Source organism: Triturus cristatus, chromosome 2_2 (genome assembly GCF_964204655.1).
Source record: "Triturus cristatus chromosome 2_2, aTriCri1.1, whole genome shotgun sequence".
NCBI lineage: Eukaryota > Metazoa > Chordata > Amphibia > Caudata > Salamandridae > Triturus > Triturus cristatus.
In genome coordinates, this window is record NC_140582.1 from 448,004,193 (window position 1) to 448,028,324 (window position 24,132).

Sequence of the window (24,132 nt, forward strand, 5' to 3'; positions counted from 1 at the left end):
GGACCTGTCGACTGGCACGTCAGAATACGAAGCTGACAGGTCCGAGGAGGATGTCTCCGAGTGGGCGGTGGCTGCACCAGCAGCTGACAGCGGAACAACACCTCGCACCGCCCCCTCAGTTCCCACCAGCTGCCTCCCACTTGCTCGTGTCCCTTCCCAGCGTGCCCGGTCACAGCATGTCTCCTTCCTGCCAGGCACCGCACCCCCTGCCCCTGTCTCCACTGCTGCCGCCAATGCAGAGTCTGTGGACATCCAGCGGCAACTGCAGGTTGGTCAGGCTGCGATCCTTAATGTCCTCCATGCCCACGGCAAAACCCTCACCAACATCGAGGCTTTCTTGGAGGGCATTCATTCATCGCAGGCTGACCAACGCAACTTGCTGAGGTCCATAGACTCCACACTGACTGCAGCAGTGGGTCTCCTGCAGCGCGACCTCCCCCCACCTACCCCTGCCCCATCCACACTTCCCACTCCCATGCCTGTCCCACGTACACCCAGACGTCGGCATGCACCCACATCAACGGACACGGGCACCACACCAGCAGGGAAGGTCCACCGCACTCCTCCTGACACGCACACACAGGGTGAGGTAGGCACACCCACTGGGTCGGGGGGCAAACGTGTGACACGCAGCCATAGTGGGAGTCCGCATTCCACCCAGTCCACTCCCTCCAAATCACCTTCCCTCAGCTCTCCTGGCCACATCTCCCCCAAGGACTCCTTCATGGCCGCTCTGTCCCTGAGCCCCACAGTTACACCACCACGCAAGCGGTCAAGGAGGTCCCCGGTCAGGGTGGTTGAGTCTCCCCCCCTGTCTCCACCCTCCCCCGGTGGCGCTGCGACCCATCCCTCTGACCCCCCCCCCCCCCCCTCCTTGGGGCCTGAGGTCCCTTCGGGTGCAGGGGACTCCCTGGAGGACCTTGCAAAGGTGTGTAGTGCCATCCTGGCCTCCGCCTTTGGCACTGACCCACCCCCTGTGGTGGAGTCCTCCATCCCTGCACCCACAACGCCGCCCCTTTGCCCTGATGTCCCTGCGGTGCCTGTTGCTTCCCCCCCCCCCTGATGCCCTCACCAGTGTGGAAGACGATGCCATTTGACTGTGCAGGCAAGGTAGGGGACACGCATCCCACTGTGTCCCCCATCCAGCTGAGAATCATTGACTGCCCTATGGGCTTTGTGAAGATTGAACTGCCTGCGATCCACGGACATTGTGCTCATGCTGAATAAAGCTTAATTTTGTTTTCATTATCACACTACTGCTATGCTGGTATTGGTGTTGGTGGGGCTGCTACATGGTTTTGGGTGGTGTGTAAGGGTTTGGGTGTGTGGGATATGTAGTAGTGTACTGCTCATTGGTGGGACCCTGGGATCTGTGTGCCATCACAAGGTGTTGGCTAACTTTCTTTGTTCATGTAAGCAGTTACTGCATGGTGCACTTGTCCCAGGGTGTATTCCTTCCTCTGTGTACCCAGCTTTCTTCCCTGCAGGGTGTTCCCAATGTTTAGCGCAGAGCTGTGTCTACATGAGCTGTGTGTGTGACGGAACCTTCTACTTTGGCCATGCATGCAGGGCCATGTCTCCACCTGCAACAATCGTGGCATCCTTGGTGATCACTGTACTTGTGTGTGGAGTCTGTTGACATGAGTTCATGGGGACATGTTCCCTTGTAGCCAGTATGCATGTGGATAATTCTGGCCTCACACACATGTGTTACACCCCTCCTGTCTCAGGGCACTGCTGGGAGTGATAGGCACCCACCCCTCCTGTCTCAGGGCACTGCTGGGAGTGATAGGCACCCACCCCTCCTGTCTCAGGGCACTGCTGTTAGTGATAGGCACCCACCCCTCCTGTCTCAGGGCACTGCTGGGATGACTCCACACCCACCCCTCCTGTCTCAGGGCACTGCTGGGTGGACTCTGCACACACACCTCCGATTTCAGGATATGTACGCTTGGAACATACACGGTGGGGGTACGCTCAATGCATTCGAGGTGAGGGTACGAGTCTACTTACACTGGTGTGGTGGGGGTACGCTCCATGCATACGCGGGTGAGGGTACGGGTCGTACTTACACTGTTGGGGTGTGGGGTACGCTCCTTGCATACGCGGGTGAGGGTACGGGTCGTACTTACACTGTTGGGCTGGGGGATACGCTCCTTGCATACGCGGGTGGGGGTACGGGTCGTACTTACACTGTTGGGGTGGGGGTACGGTCCGTGAGTCCGCGGGTGGGGGTAGGAGTCGTACTTACACTGGTGGGGGTGGGGGTACGGTCCGTACGTCCGCGGGTGAGGGTTCGAGTCGTACTTACACTGTTGGCATGGAGGGTACGCTCCATGCATACGCGGGTGAGGGTTCGAGTCGTACTTACACTGTTGGCATGGGGGGTACGCTCCATGCATACGCGGGTGGGGGTACGGGTCGTACTTACACTGTTGGGCTGGGGGGTACGCTCCATGCATACGCGGGTGGGGGTACGGGTCGTACTTACACTGTTGGGCTGGGGGGTACGCTCCATGCATACGCGGGTGGGGGTACGGGTCGTACTTACACTGTTGGGCTGGCTCCCTTAGTTATTCTGACCTTCTGCGGCGTCTGCGTCGTAACCTGTAGAGGAGGTGGACTGCTATGAGGGCAGGGATGACTCGTAGGTTCGGGTCCATGTCTGTCCGTCGCGTACTGGTACTCCTTGATCGCGTCGTCCTGTCGCGTACGGGTCCTCCTTGATCGCGTCGTCCTGTCGCGTACGGGTCCTCCTTGGTCGCGTGGTCCTGTGTGTCCGTCGCGTACTGGTCCTCCTTGTTCGCGTCGTCGTCTGTCCGTCGCGTACTGGTGGTCCTTGTTCGCGTCGTCCTGATTTCCCGGCAGTTTTTGGCTGCCGCAAAATATTCACCGTGCGGGGTGACGTCGGTGCGAATCGTGATTCCTGGGTCGTGAATGGCTGGCTGCGAGCGTCCCGACGTCAGGTCGGCGCTTTTCCGGATCGCATTGGTAGGTTTTTTTTGGTCAGTCGGGCTTTTTTACGATTCGTACGGTACTGGTGTACCCGTGCGAATCGTAATTCCTTGTTTGTAAAAATTGACGACCGGGTACGCGTCGGACGGAGATTATGCTCCGTCCGACGGTTCGTACCCGGTTTTTGCCGGATCGTGATCGGCACCAAAGACTTTACCCTGGTTCCACTGAACCCTGTTGCTGAGAGTTCTGACCTGGCCGGAGGTGCCTATTCCAGTTGTGGGCCTCATGAGGTTGTTCCTGGTTTAGCGAGCTGGGAGAAACCTAAAAGAAGCAAGAAAACCTGTTTCCGACACCATCAGCGACGCCGCTGTGACTCTGCGACCTGCATCGAGGCCTTGGGCACCGCTCATGAAGTGAACGACACAGCACCCGGCCTGCCCCACAGCTAAGATGCCCTTCAATGCCCACTGATGCTTGTAGTTATCGGCCGTGCCTGATGCCAACGCCCGCATCAACTCCGTCATCGCCATCGCCTGCATCCTGTTATCGTAGAGCCGATAACCACTGGGGGTGACTTAATGAACTCACTGACTTTGCATCGTCACTGGAACCGACGCTTCACTGCCGACGCAACTGTCTTCCCCTGTCCTGGATTCGACACGTCACCTCCACGCGGACACGATGCCTCACCTTCCCCGTGGCAGCCAGGAAGCCGGCCTTGAATTCGGCACCGATGCCTTAGATCCATGATGCCGTGCATCATAATAGACTTAATTCCAAGGTATTGTTTGTTTGGGGGTCCATGTGACTCCGTGCCCAACACCACGCTCCTCACGGTCTATGCCTTACTTTGGATTTATTGCTGTCACAATGTCGCAATAGCCCCAGGTGGAGCTACAAGCCTTGTTTTTGCAATAACTGTTTTAAAGGCGTATTTCATTACCTGTACATTGGATTTTGGTCGTCTTTTGTCTTGTTGAGTTTAAAAAAAGATTATTTATTTTTCTTAACTGGTGTGGTGTCCATTTATGCTGTTACCACTGTATATGTTTTGAATACTTTACACATTGCCTTTGGAATAAGTCTGTCTGCTCGTGCCAAGCTACCCAGGGGGTGGGCAGGGGTTATCTAAAGTGTGTATCCCCCTTACCCTGACTAGAAGCAGGAGTCCCTATTTGGACTATTCTGCCAACTACAGACCTCCATTTTTAACAGGTGAGCTTTCTTGGTTTTGACACAGACTCATGGATCACAAAATCTGTTGCTTACTTCTCTACCACCCTTGACCCTTTGGTGGCAGGACTTCTCGGTTGCCTTAAAGAGGTGGCTGCAGTAAGTACCAGTCTGGAGAAGAGGGAGAATATAGTGTTGGGGTACCCATTAACTGTCATGGTCCCTCACTTTGTGGAGCTGTTGTTAGCCAGAACCAAAACACCATACATAATAGACTCACTAAATATGGACAAAGAATCTTATCTTTTGAAAATATTTTCCTGAAACATTGTACAGTGCTAAACCCTTCAATATTATTGCCTGTAAACGATGAAAGTTGTGATGAAAATTAACACAACTGTCTAGATGTCATGGAATTGTGTACCAAACCCTGCCCTGAAATTGAGGATGAACCTCTGATTGAGCCCGACCATTTGTTATTTGTAGATGGCTCATGCTTGAGAAGTAATGATGCCACACTCAAAGCAACAGAATAGGACATGTAACAATTCAAACTTTTACAACACATACCTTTACAATGCAGTTTTCACATCGCAACATCCATTACAACACATGATTTTACAATGCATGCCATCACAACACATTTTTTTAAACTACAGTTACAACGCATTCCATTACAACACATACCATTACAACGCATACAATTACAACGCATAATACTTTTTTTGCAACAGTAGCGTAAGTGTTGGATAGTGAAGGGGTAAAAATTACTACTCCCACTCCAGTGAGTGCAACAGTAGGGTAAGTGTTGGATAGTGTAGGGGTAAACATTACTATTTCCACTCCAGTGAGTGCAACAGTAGGGTAAGTGTTAGATAGTGTAGGGGTACAAATTACTATTCCCACTCCAGTGAGTGCAACAGTAGGGTAAGTGTTGGATAGTGTAGGGGTAAAAATGACTATTTCCCACTACTTACCTTATAATGCGTTGTAATGGCATGCTTTGTAGTGGCATGCGTTGTAATGGCATGCATTTTAGTGACATGCATTGTAATGGCTGGGTTGTAATGGCATGTGATGTAAAGGATTTGCGTTGTAATGACTGTGTTGTAAAGGGAGTGCGTTGTAATTACTACGTTATAATGGTTGTTTCCCAAAGCAGCATATGCTGTGTGTATCATAAATGATAGTCTATTCCTACTCTTCCTCCTATCTTTGTCTTTTTTAATATTCACACAGTGCCATGGCAGAGAGTTGGGGTGGTAGCAACAGTGCAGAGGGTGCAGTGAACCACACACCCTGTGGGCGCTGGCACAACCAGGGTGTTCAGCATCGCACCATTTTTAACGAGGAGGAGGTGGCCTCATTTGGGGTTTTTTGTGCAGCGCCACCTCCCCTCCATGCAAGTAGCAGGTGGCAGGCAAGGGAGTGGGTTCGGCTGGCGGTGGGGGAGGGTGCTCTGTTGCGTTCCCAACGCACTGGAGTTTGGCGCTATCAGCAGCAGCTGATGCACTGCTGGGTTGACATCCTGGACCAGTAGAGGAGCCTGCTCGACCTCTCGAGCGTCCAGGTTGCAGGACTTGGTGAGTAATAGTAATAAACTATTACTAATTTGTTGTGTCCTATCCTATAATGCAATTATTTTTTTCCTAATAGCATGCTGCTCACACTCAAAGGTAAATTAAGTTCACGTAACGTAATGTTACAAATATTATTGATCCAACTTGAGCGAGCCATGTGCTCGGTGCTACCTAGTTCTGCTAGTTGCTGTAGGCGCTGGCTTGGGCTGATTATGTAAGAAGTTATGCTGACTCCTCTGTCTTCCTGTCACTAAGATAGTGGTACTGTGAAAGTAGTCATAATATATTATTGGTGAGTTAGAGTTCTCTGTGTTTTTCTTTTTAGGTAGCTTGTACAGTTCCAAGCAATCTCCTAGTGATGTAGTATGCAAAATATTCATCTATGCATTGAAAAGGGAAACTGACTGAGTTGGCCCATCAAAGGGTGTTAAATTTGTGAAGAAAATATCAAGTATTTAGAAATGTAGTTTAGGAAATTCAGAATAGGCTTCGGTAAGGTTTCGGAACATTTGGAATAGGTCAACTCAATAATAGAGGTAATCTGTTTTAGAAAAGTATAATGTCAATATGTTACTGCATTTGCCTTTACCTGTCCAAAATATTTTCTAGGAGATTAACTGTACCACTAATATATTTATGTTATCTTTTTTATTTCTTCAGCACCCAACGGCAAGAAGCAAGCACCAAAGGCTCGGGCCGAGGAGGGTGCCACCACCAGTGCTGCAGCGGATGGAAGTTCTAGTGCCACCAACAGCGCCGCGACAGATGGTTCTGCTGGCCCCAGTAAGTTCTCATTAATATTATTTATTTCTCTAACTCTTACCTTTCTTCTTTAGATGCATTTTTCCTCCTCTCTATTATACTGTGACTTTTTTAAAATGCTCGTTGTTCTGTTTAATTATTATTCTTGTTATTTCTCCCTGCATTAACCTTTTTTCTATATTTCTTGTTTCTGTAGCTGACTTCCTCCTGTCTCTGTACTAATCTGTAGATTAAGCTTTCTTCTGATTGGCTATACTGTCCTTCTCCCCTAACGTTATACCCTGTGGACTGGTACTGTAAGATTAAGACACTATATTAGGTAGTCTACTGTCAAGATGGAAGAATTTGCAGACCCAAGAAAGCTTTCTATGCTTGTTTATTGTGAAGACATTTTATTTCTTGCTCATGCTCAAATGAATAGGGAATGGCCATGGTCATGGTGCCCCCCCAGTGCTGTGTTGAATGTATAATCATTCAGTAGCTCAGCAGTTTCTATGGTGACAGTGCAGCAAGGCAGGAGTAGGTAGTATGAGGACAGTCCTTTTGCATTTGTCAACCAAAACCATAAGTATTTTATTGACCAATTTATTCTTGCACTTTAAATGACTGACAGTCATCATATCTCTGCCCCTTGATTACGGTTGACTTGACTATTGTATTTTCTAACATTTTCAACCAGAAAAATGCCCAAAGTGATATTTTAGATGGGAGAGGAGATACTGTGAAATGAACTGTAGTCATGTATTGCTGTTGTATTTTGTTTAAAAAAAATAAAAAGGGGGAAGTGTATCTGGCATCTAAAATGTGCAATGTTTTTCTAGCCGCACAGGCCACCAGTGCGGGACCAGCAGCAACAGTGCACCAGAAGCAGCTGAAGGGGGAGTCTCTGCGGAAGCAGGGACAGGAGATGGCAAGTCACATTGCTTGGTTATTGAGAATTACTAGTATACCCACTGTGTTTTTAAGTTGGGTAGATCACACCGATCATCATTCATCCATGACCTCCCTGCCCATGGCACTTCGCGAGTCGTGATCCATGGGCCAAGACTCCACCCAACTGCAGCATGGTTCAATCCGGCACTGCAGTGTCAGCTGTGCAATGTACCTCTGCTTCTGCTAATGTAACATTTACAAAGTTCACAATGGATTGCTAAACGAAAACAAGGTGTATTTCTCTTCCCTCCCAGTGCCCATTCAGTCACTCACCTCCTAGTACCGCATTCCTTTATTCATTCGTAAGTTCTGTTCCAGCCTACCGGAAACATTGAAAAAAACATTTATGGCATGGGCCACATGAGTCGGGATAGGTGGTTCATATGGCTTCCATAATGGATTTCCCCTGTTCAAATTTGACATTTGTAAACTTTCAGTTTCAACTTCTGTGACTGACTAAGCCTAAGCTACATCATCAGTGAACCCCCTCCCCACAATTCTATAGCAAAACCGCTTCAATCTTTACCGGCCCTTTTCCTTGTACCTTACCCTGCTGCAGCAGACTAAGAGGCTGCTTTTTAGGTCGAGCCTGGGCAGTGCATGTCTGCTGCGAAGCATGCAGTAGTAGAGTATGGCTTTGAAGACCCATCCACTCTCCGCCCATGTTTTTAATTGGCTTGTGTCATTGTCCTTCTCAAATGCTAGCTTCCAATTCATTATTAGGCTTGTTAGTCCCTCCTTGGTACCGCCTTGTCTGCATTTGTAACCTCCCATAACGAATGGAGTTTTTACTTGTGTCGTTACATGGTCTGCTTTATAAGTCGGTGAGCACTATTTTCTTTAATGAGCTTCCCTTATTTGGCCCACAACATCGCAGCACACTGCGCGCTTTTAGTAATGTTTTTATTTATGTTAACACACCAATCGCTGCTCGAATTACATCACGATGTGGGTTGTTTTTTTAGTTCATGACAAGGATTCTCGCGCCACTGCATCACCCTGCGTCCCCTTTAAAACATACCAAGGCAACAATAAATAGCAGGCTTTCACTTTACTAAACCTTTAATACTCGACGTGTCTGCATTTGATTTTTGAATGGCACAGAGGGCTTAGGCGGGGTCTCGAATGACGTTCCCCAGTTCCAAAGTCCCCAGCTTTGCATGTTATGTCACATCATCGCTTCAATTGCATCAGCTGTGTTTAGGAGAGGGGTTATCTCCCTTTCCCTCAGTCACCCTCCCACCATGCACCCACCCTTAACTCCTTCCTCTCTTTTGTTTCCCTGAGCACCAGCCAGCACAGGACATGCACATTCACTTAAAACATACAGAGCCTCGCATCCAGATTCTTTCTTTTGGGGCACCTCCTTTCCAGCCCTCAGAACATCCCCACACCAAGCATAACTAATCTCCCTCACCGGGCCATAAATCTTCTCAGGCTGCCCATTTGCTTTGCTCTCACATCCTCTCTCCCGTTGTCCGTGTGTTACAAATGCGTGTTATTTCAAATGCAGAGTAAGTATTTGTTTTTGATTTACCTGGGAAGTTCCTACAGCCAATTGCATTTAAACTGACCCTCTCCACTTACCTTTTAAACTTAACACTTTCCTTACCCCTTTTGCCCCCATTGCCCTTCGACTGCCCCCAGCCGATGAAATCAAGCATTTACAATGTAATAGGTCTTGCATTTGCGAGAACTTGAGCTATTGGCATTGTAAATGATAATGCCTTTTATTTATGTATTGGTTTTGAAAACGTAAATGAAAGGCATTGTCATTTACAATGCCAATAGCTTACACTCTCGCAAATGTGGGACCTATTGCATTGCAAATGCTTGTCACGTTTGCAATGGGATATCTGTCATGTTTGTGACGGAGTAACCCTTTTGCCAAACTCAAGTCTTTTTCAGTCCCCAAGTCAAGTTTCCCTCCCTTACTGCCAAGCGAATTTATTTGATTTAAATAATTTGTGTATGAGGGTGAGGCCAGGAAGTAAAGTGGGATTAAATGGCTGTAATTTCTTGATTTGTGGATGGGAAACTCTGTGATGAACATGCCCAAGAAAATCTATATATCCCGTTCCTTTCCCTGTACAGCAGTGCAACGTTTTTCCCACTGTCTAATTACGGCAAACAGGATATCTATTATGTTATACATGACGTGTGTGACATATCATTAATCATCTGCCTCTTTGGAGTCAGGGTAGCATTGAAAGGCATTTGAAGAACAGCAGGGCCGTTGGAATCAAAGATAATTTTTTGTCCATTGCAGCTGCCCCAGCTGTAGACTGAAGTGAGTAGTAACTTTGTACCAGATGCACTAGCTATCATACTTTCAGTTATTTAGCACAACAAGAATAGAATATTTGCACTACATAGTGGATGATGTCTTATTCATTAAACAGTTATTTTTCATTTTTCCACACAAAGTGTCTGTGTTGTTTACTTTTTTGAGGAATTCACAAGAAAAAATAATGACTCAATTTTTTTAATCCTATGCTGCCTCCTTTTAGCCATGCAGTGCTTTTATGTGAGGCATGTGTTAAAATCATGTCCCTGTGACTGGCTTTCCTAATCACATCAAAACTTCCAATGGCCCTAAGGGAGCAGCAAATGTACTTATACTGTTCCACTATATAATTTTAAAAGTGTTTGCACAGAGCATTCTTTACAATTTGTCTGTTTTTTTCTTTCTTCATATAGCTACTCCTGCTGGTCCACCACCGACCCAGCAGAAGATCGTGGCCCCGCTTCGGTGGCAGAGACTGGGGGCCACCAGGGACCACTATCAACAGCTAGTGGACAAGGAGGGCCTGGCACATGCCCTTGCTCCTGGGCCAAGTTCCACCAGCCAACTGCCTGTGCCTCCATCCTCCAGGCCACACCAGCGTTGCCGGCAGCTTCAAGGTGCCTGTGCCCATCCCCATGCAGCCCCCCTTTCAGACCGGCTCAGCTATCTCTGTATGCTGTGTGAGTTGGTACACTTGGGCAGTATGATGGGACTGCTCGAGGCCCGCATCCACCCTCTGAGGCCCTAGTAGAGAATTCCCTTTATTAGCTCTTTTTTACATTTCTTGTTTTGGTGTGAGGGAGTTGTGGGTGGAGAGGTTGGGAAATTGGGCAGGGCATTTTTGGACAATTTGGACATGATTTATATTTATTTTGGATATTTGTTGGGGATGGGGTAAGAATGTGGTAGAGGGGTTGGCCTGTTGTGGGTGGAGAGAGTGGGTTTTATATGTTATGTTAGTAAAGGGGAAATCTTTTATAATCCACTTTCTGTCTGAGGGTTTTTTTGTTGTTTTATTTCAGCTTTGCACTGATGCCTACTTGCACATCCTGTCTTCATTATTTCTTAGCAAAAACCAAAGGAAATGATGGACGGAGTGTTGAGCATTGCAAGCACTCGCCCCCAGTCAACTGATCTGGGTTTAATCCATCACCGTTCTTTAGCCCACTCTGCCACCCCAGTTCAGACATGGCCATATGCAAATCAGTCTGACCCTGTGCCTCATGGGAACAGTCCAGCCCGAACTGCCAAGCCATGTCTTCCCTGGACCGGAAACAAGCTTCCTAGGACCAGTTTCTAGCATTTCAGCCGTCTTCAGCCAGGCTTGCTTGAATCCAGTGGCAAAGTGAGCAAGGGACTCACGTCTGAGCATACCCTGCCAACTTATGGCGAACAAAGCAAAAACCAAAGGAAATGATGGACGGAGTGTTGAGCATTGCAAGCACTCGCCCCCAGTCAACTGATCTGGGTTTAATCCATCACCGTTCTTTAGCCCACTCTGCCACCCCAGTTCAGACATGGCCATATGCAAATCAGTCTGACCCTGTGCCTCATGGGAACAGTCCAGCCCGAACTGCCAAGCCATGTCTTCCCTGGACCGGAAACAAGCTTCCTAGGACCAGTTTCTAGCATTTCAGCCGTCTTCAGCCAGGCTTGCTTGAGCAAGGGACTCACGTCTGAGCATACCCTGCCAACTTTGGTTTTGCTTTGTTCGCCATAAGTTGGCAGGGTATGCTCAGACGTGAGTCCCTTGCTCACTTTGCCACTGGATTCAAGCAAGCCTGGCTGAAGACGGCTGAAATGCCAGAAACCGGTCCTAGGAAGCTTGTTTCCGGTCCAGGGAAGACATGGCTTGGCAGTTCGGGCTGGACTGTTCCCATGAGGCACAGGGTCAGACTGATTTGCATATGTTTATAGTTAAACAGTCCTTCTGCCCCATAGACCCAAGTTATCAGATATCTAAATGTTCTGTCTTCCAGGTTTGACAAAAACAAATTATAGAGGAGTGAATTTAACCCACCCAGTTCTACAAATATGATAATTAAAAGAATAATTATACTGTATTTCCAAATTGGGTGGTAAGCATGAGTGTTAAGCTCAGATTTCGCCTTCTGTTCGTGCAGGAGACGAGAAGGCATGCGGATTGAAAATCAGAAACTGTATTGTAGAGTCAAGGAGAAGGACAGAAGGAAAGTAAGCTTCATGAGGAGTGTACAAAGAAGACTCAGAAGCAGAGCAAAAACCAAGAGTACTCGGAGTTTCACTTTTGCCACCAGTGCAACAAACATACTCAGCAGCATTTTCCAAATCAACTCACCTCTCTCCATTCCACATAGCTGAGTACTAGGCCTCAGAGTCATTGTTCCCTTTGAAGTTGATAACTGTCTTCTTCTAGCTGTTGATGAGGTAGTCCTGCTGAAACATTCCATCCTCCTCCTGACTCTGAGTAACCCCTTCCCAGTCCTGACCCGAGCAAGATAGACATGTAGTGCACTGCTGTTGAAGAACCAGTAGTGAAACAGAATTGCAGTATTTTGCATAGGTTTGTGTTTGTTAACTAAAGTGACTGACTGGTCTGGTCTCAGAAGAACCCAAAAAAAGGAGTGGACCATACAGGGAAATTTGTGTTAAGTAAGTTTGTAAAGGCCAATCACTTTCAGGAAAAATGATCACCCATCAGGTACTAAACATTACAATGCATTAAAATCAAGTTTATTATTAATTGAGCATCCTCCCTCACTGTCTGCCACCACACAAATCATCAATCATCACTCACAACCACTCACTCATTGTTGCAATAGTTGCAGTTACCTCTTCCAATCCAAGTAACAGTAGGTTTGGTAGTAGCTACACAGTTGTATCTTTGACACAGGCAACACATTGGAATTTGGTATTGGCACTCTTGTAAATCAATGATCATCATGGGCAGCCCTGCTAAGTGATGCAAAAAAAGGATAGGCATGGGAGGGAGGCAGGCATTGTCTCCAATGTCATGAAGGAATTGTGGAGGCACTGCACACTGGTCCAACTTCAAAATGGCTATATATGTGACTAGACAATGGTGGGGCAGCATAAAATTAATACAAACATAATATTCCACTGGCTACTTTGTTTTGCAAAGAAAGGAGTTCAATGAGAAATAATAAAAAAAAGTTCTATGGTGGCACTGGCATACTCAGTCTGGCAAGTAGAGTTCATCCTCAAACTTAGGTGGTTCACCCAGAAGTTGGTCAGCAAACACACTTGATTCAGACCAATCATTCTCCTCCTTTGCTGTTTCAGGAACAGTGTGATTGTGTGGTATGAAATGTTGGTTGATTTTGATCATAGTCAATCTATTCTTGTTTTGAGGCAAGAGACTGGTGTTTCTCACTGTAACAACTGTACCAGCTGCACTGAACACATGCTCGGCAGATACCCTGGCCACAGGGCAATTCAGGTATTTTATTGACAGTCTGCTGAGCTGTGGTTATTGGCACATCTTCACATACCAATACATCAAGGACTTTTTGTCCACATAGACTTCTTTTAGTTCATCCAGATACTCCTGGAACATTCTCTGAATGGTCATTGGTTCTGCTACTTGCTCAACCATCTTTTGTCTTCACCCCTGCACTGGACGTAAGATCTGCTACTTGAAACCAAGCCAATGCAGAGGTTGGGTTGATTCTTCTGTTGCTGTTATTGCCAGTGTTCTGGTTGCTGGTATTGGTTGCTCTGAGACAAGACTGCTTTCACTGGAAGTTGAAGGTGGCACCCCAGAACTGTGGTGTGGGTCTCTAAGTGACAGCCATTCTTCTTGCAGGTCTCCGGCTTGCTCAACAAGCCACCTCTTGTATTTTGAAACATCCCCTTCAGAGAAAAGAATTAAAGTGGGCAGAGTTTTTGTGTACCGTGGATCAAGTAGTGTGGCACAGATGTACTCTTTGGTTGTGATTATGTCAATTTGCAGCCTTGCATTCCAAACCAAATGAAAGATGAAACTGTCAACCAAGGCATGCACTTCTGTGTTTATGTTCACAACTGTGAGTACAAACCATTCAAACACCTTCTTTAGCTGGTACTATAGCATATGCAACAACAGGATAGTTTGCCCCATCGTACTGTCCTCCTTGCTAACTTCCCATGTGAAAACCGCAAAAGGGAGTAGCATCTGTGTCAGCAGTTAACTAGGCCCCATTTGTTCGCATCCATGGTCATAGCTTTCCCAAATGCATCCCCTCTTCTTTGAATGACATAGTCATTGATCTGTTTGTTCTGGTCAAACAGATGTTGCAAGATATAATAGGTCGAGTTCCATTGTGTTGGCTGTATCAGAGCTTTAACTAGTACCCTATTAGCATGCTCAATAATCCGCAACTGCTTTCAGGCTTTGAAAGAATGGCTGAGGAGATTTTTCTACAGGTGGTCAGTATGTTGCTGACTATGTCTTCTTTGTTGAGAAAGTCTTGCACAACCCGGTTGATGCAATGCGCCAAATACAGGACCCTAAAATAGCCACCATCTGCCATGACTTGACTATGTTACTGCCATTGTCCGTGGCAACAAAACCAATTCCGAGACCTCTGGGTCACATTTATTCAGACACCTTGCCCTTAAATTCATCCAAGATGTTTGCAGCTGCATGTGATTTCTCAGTAGCAAACATGGCTACTGTTGCATGCCGCTGAATGCTCTTAAAACTTTCTTTAGAGCCAAGACCTGTCGATAGCTTTTGCTTTACCCCTGCAAAAGAGAGCCAGTGTGCAGTGATGCATATGTAATAAGTTGTCTAACAACAGTTCCACATGTCTGTCTTCATGTGGATAGTGTGAACAAAACTTTGATGCAAAGCTTGTCCAACCCGCTGCAGCACATCGTGAAGTAGCACTGGAACAGCAACTCTGGCATAATAGGTCTGACTTTGAGCCTTCCATTTCGGGCAGATGTCTGCCACAAATTCTAAGAATCCCACTCTTTCCACAAAAGAGAAAGGGAGGAGGTCCTGCGCTAGCGTTTTGCCAGTTTCCCATTGTAAAAACGTGCTGTTGATTGGTTGTGGTCATAAGGCCCCTCCTCCCTAAACATGCCTGTAATGGTAGCCTGCATTTTCTTCTTTTCTTGGGCCACTGACACAGGTGACTTTTGAAATGTAGGTCGTGGTAGCCTCGGTGTGCGTCGCAGTGAGGCAGTCACCGTATGCTGTGGTGTCTCCATCTGACTCTGAGTCTTCTTGTGCCATTGTGAAGTCACTGAGGCTGGTGATTCTGATGGTGTATTGCTAGGGACAGGGCTGCTTTGCGCAAATATGTCACCCTCTTCTTCCTCATCATCACCTTCCACTGTAATTGGACTTGTAGCTGATGTTCTCTGTCTCTCCTCACCTTCACAATCATGATCACGTTCAGCACATTTTTTAAGGTGCTCCTCCCACCGGATTGCGTGATGTTTTTTCATATGGGTCGTTTGGCCTCCAGTACCATAATGTGAACCAGGCTTACCTCAATGAACATTTGTGTGGCGAATGGTGCATATTTCAATGTGCTCCCATTGTGTGTTAACCGTAAAAAAGTCTTAAACTGGGTAGAAATAAGTTTTTACTGAGCCACTGCCAATGCCTGACAAAGAAGTAGAGATAGGTGGGTGTGTCGTTGATTGTCTCTCTGCAGTGCATACTTCTACTGAGGTAGGGGTAGAGGCATGGCTAAGCTGGGGTTTGGCAAATGTGGGAGCTGGAGGTGCTACCTGTGCCACATCCCTCAGGGCAGGTTAAATTGTAATGTCGGACTCCTCTGTGTCACCTTCCACAATGACTAATTCTTCGTTGTCATTCTCCTCACCATCCCCTACCAAAGTTCTAAGGCTTTTTAGGAACTTTTCTCTTCCCTTGCCTCTCCTGGCGTCTGCCGAACACCCCTGGGGTCCATGTTCCAATCATCATCATAAGAAGTGATGGTTGAGAAGATGGTGGACTAGTACCCTTTCTTTTCCTTGCTGGTGATCTGGGAGCCAATGATTGTAATATAGGAGGTTCTTGCTCGAGAGCGAGCACCAAAACAAATCTCGAGTGGGCGAAAGGAAACAGAAACTCTGCTTCACGCCAGAAGTAACTCCGTGCTCTGCCACAGAGGGCGCAGTGCCCGAATTGAGAAAACTCTGTGAACGGAGCGGAGTTTCACGCCCAGACCTAATTAAGAATAGGAAATGTTGAAAAATAAAACATTTTTGTTCAGCACATGGATCATCTTGATTGATATAATGTTGATGGAATTTTGATAAACAACATGTGAGAGGGTGAAGTTTGACAAATCCTATTTTTATCAGGCTTTTGAACAATGCAGATTGTGCTTTTGTACTACCCTCAGTACTACTGAGTAGAAATTATATTGTTATTAATGTGTGTACAAGGTTTTCATTTTTTATTTTGATAATTTTGTAATTGGGAAAAGCTAGAGATTTGGTGTCTGGTGTCTCTGGACTCACAATTCAAATTCACAATTTATGGTGTAAGCCTGAAAATTCTATTTTTAGAAAGTTGCCATTTTCTTACTTTGACCATTTTGTGCCTCCTTTTTGTGGTGTTTTCACTGTATTACTGTAATTAAACTGTGCCCAAACAATGCACACATTGCCTCTTAATTTAAGCCTGATTGCTCTGTGCCAGGCTACCAGAGGGTTAGCACAGGTTAATATAGGTTGTGTATCTGACTTACCCTGACTAGGATTGTGTCTCCTGCTTGGACAGGGTGTTTACTTTGCCAACCAGACACCTCGATTTCTTACAGGCCATAGCCGTGAAGTTCAAATATAGGCATAGACCTGATGAAGGTTAACTCAAATGAACAAAATCAAAACAGTATATGTTTGTCTAAATGTGCATGCCTAACATTAAACAAAAATGATACATGCATTGTTTATTGTCTATAAATAATATGAAAGCAGCCTTATTAGTATAAACAGACAGACCTCTTTCCACAAATTCTCAACTTACAGCACTTACACACAAACCCCTGTGGAGAATAATTGCACCTTTGCATGAAGGTGCCAACATCAAACAGATAAGGATAAATTCACCAGGTAATCAAAGAGGCCCTTTGATTAGCAGACAAAAGCAAGGATCCAATTTTCACCATATGTGAACTTCACTGGTGAGATGTGCGGGGTTGCACCATGAAGTTTTGGTGGTGTAGGACCCCACTAAGGTGCCAGAGATGAAGATCTATTAGGCTAACTTGACTGGACTATTGATATCAGCAGGAGAATTGAGCATATATTGCGAATAAGGGATTGAACCTATATTGGGTGAAGATCATACCTGACGAATTTTCCACTTTTGTAACCCTGACGAAGTAAACATGTGGTGAATGAAAAGCGTTAGCTTTTTGTTCCAAATCATCAAAGAAAACATAAAATAAAACATTTTGGATTATATTCTACTGTGATTGGACTCACATTTAAATGGACTCCTAATCCAGTGGTGCATCACCATTTGTGTGTTTGGATACTGTCTTACTGTGTGGTCGCACCTTCGGAGTGGCAGGTGCTTGGTTAGGTGCATGCAGCAAAATAACAAATCTAGAGAAACTGGGACAAGTGGGAGGTGCAATGCCAGGAGTGGCTTGCTGCTTTATTGCGTTTATGATTTCAATTATTTGCTAAATCTGAATACTTCTGTAATCCCACAATTAAAAGGAATGGGTACATTTGTGGACTAGTACAAGGATCATACAGAGAATTTTAGAGAAAGTCAATGCTGACTTTAAAGGATGCATGACATTAGTCATTTTCAACACTGGCACATAATAAGTGTAAAAGAATACAGTGGAGGGTTAGTAATAAACACCCAAACAAGGCTGGTCATAAAATGAGGATATCGACCAAGTGAGGCAGTTCAAGATAAAAGCATATTGCTAGAGATCTATTATTTCAATTTATATATAGGTGATAAGCATACTTTGCCACAATGACGATGGAACATCCTTTAATATATTGGTCCACCTGCCGAATTTAGATGCAGGTGGACCATAGTTTGGTAAGAGCAGAGACTACTCCTGGTACGCCATGCCCAAAATGCTCAGACGGCTCTGCGGAGTAGGGCATCATCCAAGAAATGTCTACATGTCCACCCTCCTTATTTAGACAAGCAGACATGTAGCCTTTTTTTTTACTGTCCATCACTGCCAGGAAAACCCTCTCCGAGGGCCACTACACCTGACTAATCCAGATCTGAATACAAGTTCAAGCCTAAATTCATTCTATGGTTTCCCCAGTGTAAAAAGTAACGTATCGGCACAATGGCTGTCAACTATTGCTCCGTCATGATTAAGTTTCTTAAACAGGAGAATTGAAATACTAGCTTTCCATGGAAGTGTAATTTGATCCAATGATAGTAAGAAATTGAAAATATCAATAATCATGCTGTAAAATATTGGGATTAGAAATCGACATGCTGGTACTGAACAAATGCTATGTGGAGAGCCTAACTTAATTGTTTCACAGCAATTAAGACATTTTTCAGTAGAACCTGAGAAGAGGATAAACAGGTACCCTCATTGGAAAGTGAAGTAGTTGCAGAAACATATGATTGAGGATGCTGTTCAAGAGATTTTTATGCCCTGGGATATCGCTTGAACTTTAGAAATGAAAAGCAGAGCCTGTTCATTGCAAAAATATTGTAAAACACACACTTTATACTCACATTTATGGTCCACAATCATTTTATTGGAGTAGAAAAGTTGATGACTGATGTTATACACTCATAATACTAAAAAGACAGTGTGCTGTTGCTAAATAAAAAGACTTAGGCTAAGACCAATCATGTACCCTAGTGGTTGGCAGGTTATAAGGGATATTTTAATTATCGGAGCAAGAGCCCTCACCCCTTAGAGGGGTGACCTGCTTCATTATCTGGCTAGCTCCTCTTTGAGCTGGCGCTTCCATGCACAATGGGCCCCTATGTAGGCACTCTTTTCTGGAGATCTTTTCTCCCTCTGTGTGCCGTGCAGATATTGAGATGGACTTAATATCACTCAAAAGACCTATACTGACTGAATCTGTAGACTGGTAGAAACAAAATTAAAATGAACTAATGCATCCCTCCAAGAGTACTTTATTATGGAGGTCCTTATGAAGGATTCAAAAACAAAGAGGGAATATGTTGGGAAAAAATGTTCCAAAATATTTACCTAAATGGTCGACATGTTTCTTGCCCAATTAGTCTCTACAGATCTGTGGCAATTCATCAGGACTAAATCTACATCTAGTTGGATCCTTTGCTAAATTCATAAAGTATTCCCACTGATCGAATCATCCAGATAAGTGTGCACTCAGGCATATTTATACCTTTTTTATTTTGTGAGAAGATTTCACACCCTAAACCTGCACAAACTCTACTCGAATCGGGGTCTCTTGGTACTAGTGAGATCTTCCGCCACTCGTAGATATTTATCTACTCTCCGTGGACATTGCCTGCGAACTACCCCATCTCCGCTGTCTTGAAGGAGTCGGAAGTGTGTGTGTTGGACCTTGATTACTCCCAGTCCCTCTATTTTGTTTATTATGTTATCCACTGCAATATTGAGAGTACACAGATTATCAGATTTATCTTTAGCAAGTACCTGCTTAAAATTACACAGTAGGTCCCTACGCAGAGGGGTATCATCATCGGTGTACACAGTTCTTCCACTAGTAATGAGTTTAAATGCAAACCATGTTTGACATTGTGAGTTCTAGAACTGGCACATTTAATGGGAGCTTCACTGCTTAGAATTTCATGGAATCTCTGAGTAAATCTTCCAGAACATTTTCAACATAAGGACCAGATATGGCCTGGTCCAGTTGACTCTTCGGATGCATTGATTTTGAGACGAATACCCAGAGAGAATCAACAACAGTTTTGCCAAAAACTTTCACTGTTATGAACACGACAGTTGAACTCCACTAGTTTAATGCATTGGCTAATGATAAAAAATTAAAAATCAACACAACCAACTGTCCAAGTACTTTAGTTCCAGTATCAGGAGAGGGGTATATCACCACAAATGCCAAGGTGGTGTCAGAGGGGATAATGCAACATCAAAAACGTAACTCTGGATAACAAATGCAGAAGTTTCAAAGCTGCAGCTCGAATGCCCACAGTGGAGTAAATTTCCAACAACTTTAATATCTCTCTTATATCTATCTTACTCTAAGAGATAGAAAGAGGTTTTACCAGGACTCAGGTTTAGGTTCCCCATTGTTTTCACAGCAGTAACACTTGCAAGATCAGTTGGTGAGTGACGAAAGTTAAAACACAGTGCAATGTGTTGTATGGAGCCCCTTTTGGACAAAACAAAAACTGTTGTAATGCTCAGTTGGTGATCCATGCATTCGGAAATTCAAGTTAACATGGAGCACATGACAAATTATTTACTTACCCCAGGCCCAGCATTACTAAAGGGAATGCAGGTTTTAATCCCTCCCACAATCTCCAATGGTAAAGGTGCAAGATGGACAATGACAGCATCCCTTATTCCAAGCTCATTATCCATGCATGGTTTCTCTGAAGAGTCAAACCTGTGCCATTCAGCAGCAAAGTATGGATGCTATAGTCCATAATTATGGCAAGACAAACTGACCCCTTAGCACCTGGTTGGATAATAAAAGACAGTCATAATTGGGGTGCAGTGGTTCCCTCAGGACCCTGGACCGTCGCATCACTGAGCCTGATTCAATATTGATAGCTTACCTTCTGGTGCTACTAAAGTCTACAGTGATTCATTATACTATGTATAGTACTGGTTTCTTCATGCTACTTCTAATTGACCACTTTCGCTTCCAAATAATGTCGACCATTGTCCTGGCAAAATCTGCATTGTGCAGCTAAAATTACAACTGGTAAATTTCACATTCCTCACTCAATCATACCGTTTCTCTTTAAGTTCGCAATCAAGCTTACAAGCTGAAATGAAGCAGATAATGACATAATATATTATTACCACGTGAAATTCAATTACAAAACCGAGTCAGGGTTGTATGTGACCTTGTATATCTTGATTGACAGGTTGGCTGCACAAGAATGAACCTGGACTGAGAATGGGACAATTACCTGCTCGATGGCATGGGTATAAAAGGCCGGGTTTCCATGTCATATTGTTACCTATCCATCCTTTGCTGAACCTCTATACATGTATATTTATAGAAAACGGCTGCAAAATGTGTGAAATTATATTTCAATAAAAGGTGCTTAGGGTCTCACTAATGGCCAGCCACTTAAAGGGTAGCCATTCTAAAATCATAATTGGATGCTCTAAAAGCTAGTACTGTGAATGCAAGTGTTAGAATCCTATAATAGCTATTCTTCCTGCATTGTTAACACATGGAGGAAATGAGGTCTGACGTTTTCATCCCCCAGTGATTATACTGGGTGTTAAAGCAGTGACATTTAGAGACTGTCAGAACATTTCAAAGATGTAAACACCATGACAACCACAAAAAAAGCTTTGTGACACTGCAGGCGAAAATGGAGTCAGGTTCACAGCTCCATTGGTAACATTTCAATGTATTGGTATTCCCATGGTAAAACTACTTTTTATCACATTGTGCATAGAGGCATGTACATCTGCACTGCAATGGATGCAGATAGACACAATTTAGAAAGGTCTTTTCCCATATTGCAGTGGTGGCCTGGCCCTCTTCTAACACAGGAAACATGGCTTTGAAGAGGCCAGACTTGATGTTGGAAGAGCACTGACCTTTCACGAGAGTGCATAGGAGAGACAGTGATTGCAGCGGGCAAGGGTGAGCAGACCTTGTGCAAGGGAATGCTATCAGAATCGCGTCAAACTCTACTCACTATGTATGTCACCTACCCAGAATGCCATGTCATCGCCTTGGGATATTATCAGGTGCCCCGGTGGGTGAAGGACCACAGCTGCACCATCAACCCAACACCATGCAGAGGGCGAGAAGTAGCAGCACTGATCCTTTTTGAGATCATATGGGTGGGACAGCATGCACATTGGTGACTAGGGGCCATATGTATCAAGCCTTTTTCCCATTTGCAAACGGGCAGATTCTCAGAATCGGCCCGTTTGCGAATTGGAAAAAGCCTTTTGGGATGTATCATTCCAAAATGCCATCGCAAAATAGAGAATTGCAAAATTTGCGATTCTCTATTTTGCGAATGCAATTAAGGAATTGTAAATTGCGATTCCTTAAATGCAATTGTGGAAGCACCAGAAATATGCTATTTGGCCTTAAGGAATTGCAAATTGCCACCAACTTCAAGTTAGTGGTAATTTGCGATTTTCTTTAAAAAAGCACATTTTTGATTTTTTAAAAGTGCCTTATGTCGCACATACATGCCCTTGGGGCATGTATGTGAGCAAAATGTGCACACATGCATATTTCAGGGGTGCAAAAGGGTGTCCTTTTGGCACCCTTGCAACCCTGAAATTGTATTCTCAATTTGCGATTCTCTAATTGGTAATCGCAAATTAAGAATGTCTGCCCATTCATTCCTACGGGCCTCCTAGCCCATAGGAATGACTGGGAAGGTATTCCTTATTTGCGAATCTCAATTTGCGATTCACAAATAAGGAATATTTAGGATTCGCAAAATGTTTAGCAAATCCTACATACATTGCATTTTGCGATTCTCTAATTGCGATTCACTAAAAATTGCAATTTGAGTATAGCAAGACTCTTTTTTGATACATATGGCCCTAGATGAGATAAGAAACCAGGAGAGCAGGCCCTCTCTTTGTTGATCTCTTTTCCCACCCAACCGTGCCCTCTAATTGACAGAGGGATGTGAGAAGGGCTTGTTATGATTATCTGCCCATCACTGCTATTAGTGCAGATACTTGTGCATTCCGCCATCCGTGCTGTTTTCAATTGGCTGCTGGCCTATGCACTTTATTAGCTGACTGGATAGTTGTGGGTGGGTTGCAGGCTGGGCAGGTGGGGAGATCTGTGAAAAGCCCTACTACAGTCACTGGAGGTTTTGTGAACTCACTTCTAGGTTGAAACTATATTGTAAGGATTTGTGATTGTGCCTTGTTTGTGGATCCTACCCATATGCTCACCTGCTAACGGAGCATTTGCTTCACATATGGACAAAGTTTTATAGAAATTATAACGGGATGATAAAAAATTAAGCATGTGGTAGCTTTGAGCATAAAGAAAGGCACACTTGTTAGCAACGAGAAAGAAAGGAAGACGAAAACAGCAACTATGTCCGTTAAAAATCAGATGGATCCCACAAACGTACTAAAACAAAAATATATTTCATTCCATTCAAGCTTTGCATACCTTCCCTGCATGCGCCATTCAAATAGCACACGCCACTAACTAAAAAAGAAAAAGAGACAGGCACATTAGCCATTCTGCTCTTTTTAATAGTAGCTGACACTTATGGAACACTCAAATGCTCTCACCTCATGAACCTCTGAAAGATACCAAGCTCAGCCTCTCTAACTCTCTGTCTCTGCCTCTCTCCAGATACCTCACATCTCTCTCTCTGTCTCTGAATGAACTTCAACTCTCTTTTACAACCTCACCTCTCTCTACTTCATCTCCCTTGCTACCCTTCAACCACATTTCTCTTGACGTTTTTATGTTGACTCACTGATCTTAACCTAATCGGTCTTTTACTCATATCTACCTTACCGCTCTTTAATACTACCTTGCATCCTTCTATTCATTTCTCACTACCTAACCTCTGTTGATGCTTTCTGAAATAATCTTATAAGATAATATATAAAGCGGTTGTATGACGGAGGCCTGCATGGCTTAACCACAAGTGCCTCTACAACCCGGTCCCAACCACAAATGTATCTCAACCATGCATTCCTTTACCACGCATGCCTTTACCATGCAATTTCATTGTAAAGGCATGGGTGGTACCATATGCATGGTAAAGATCACCACTAGCCAGAGCCCCCTCCATGCCCTAAGCTCTAAAATCCTATTACCCTACCTCGCACCCCCACCCAGAGGCCTAAAACCTACCTCACCATGCCCTTAAAACTACCCCTGCCCTGAAGCTTAAAACCCTGTCCCCTACCAAAAACTACCCCAGCCCACCTGCCCTGGGCCCTAAAACGTACCCCTCACTGGCCTATAAACTACCCCTACCCATTCCCGCAGCCCGAGGCCTAAAACCCACAGTTAAAGAAATTAACCCGCCCTGAGCCCTAAATCCGACACCCACCCCTAAAACCTCCCCCCAACCCCAGCCCTCAAAACTACCCCAACCCCCTCCCTGACCTTAAAACCCTACCACCTTTTAAAAAGATTGAACTCTCCCCCACCCTGAGTCCTAAACCCTTAAACATTACCCCCCAAAACCAGGCCACAGCCCTTAAAAGAACCCACCTTCCCCCCTGAGCCCTACAGCTGACCCCACCACTAAAAACTACCCCCCAAGCCAGCCCCAGACCCACTTACCTGTCAGTGTCTGGAGCTTCCTGTTCTGAC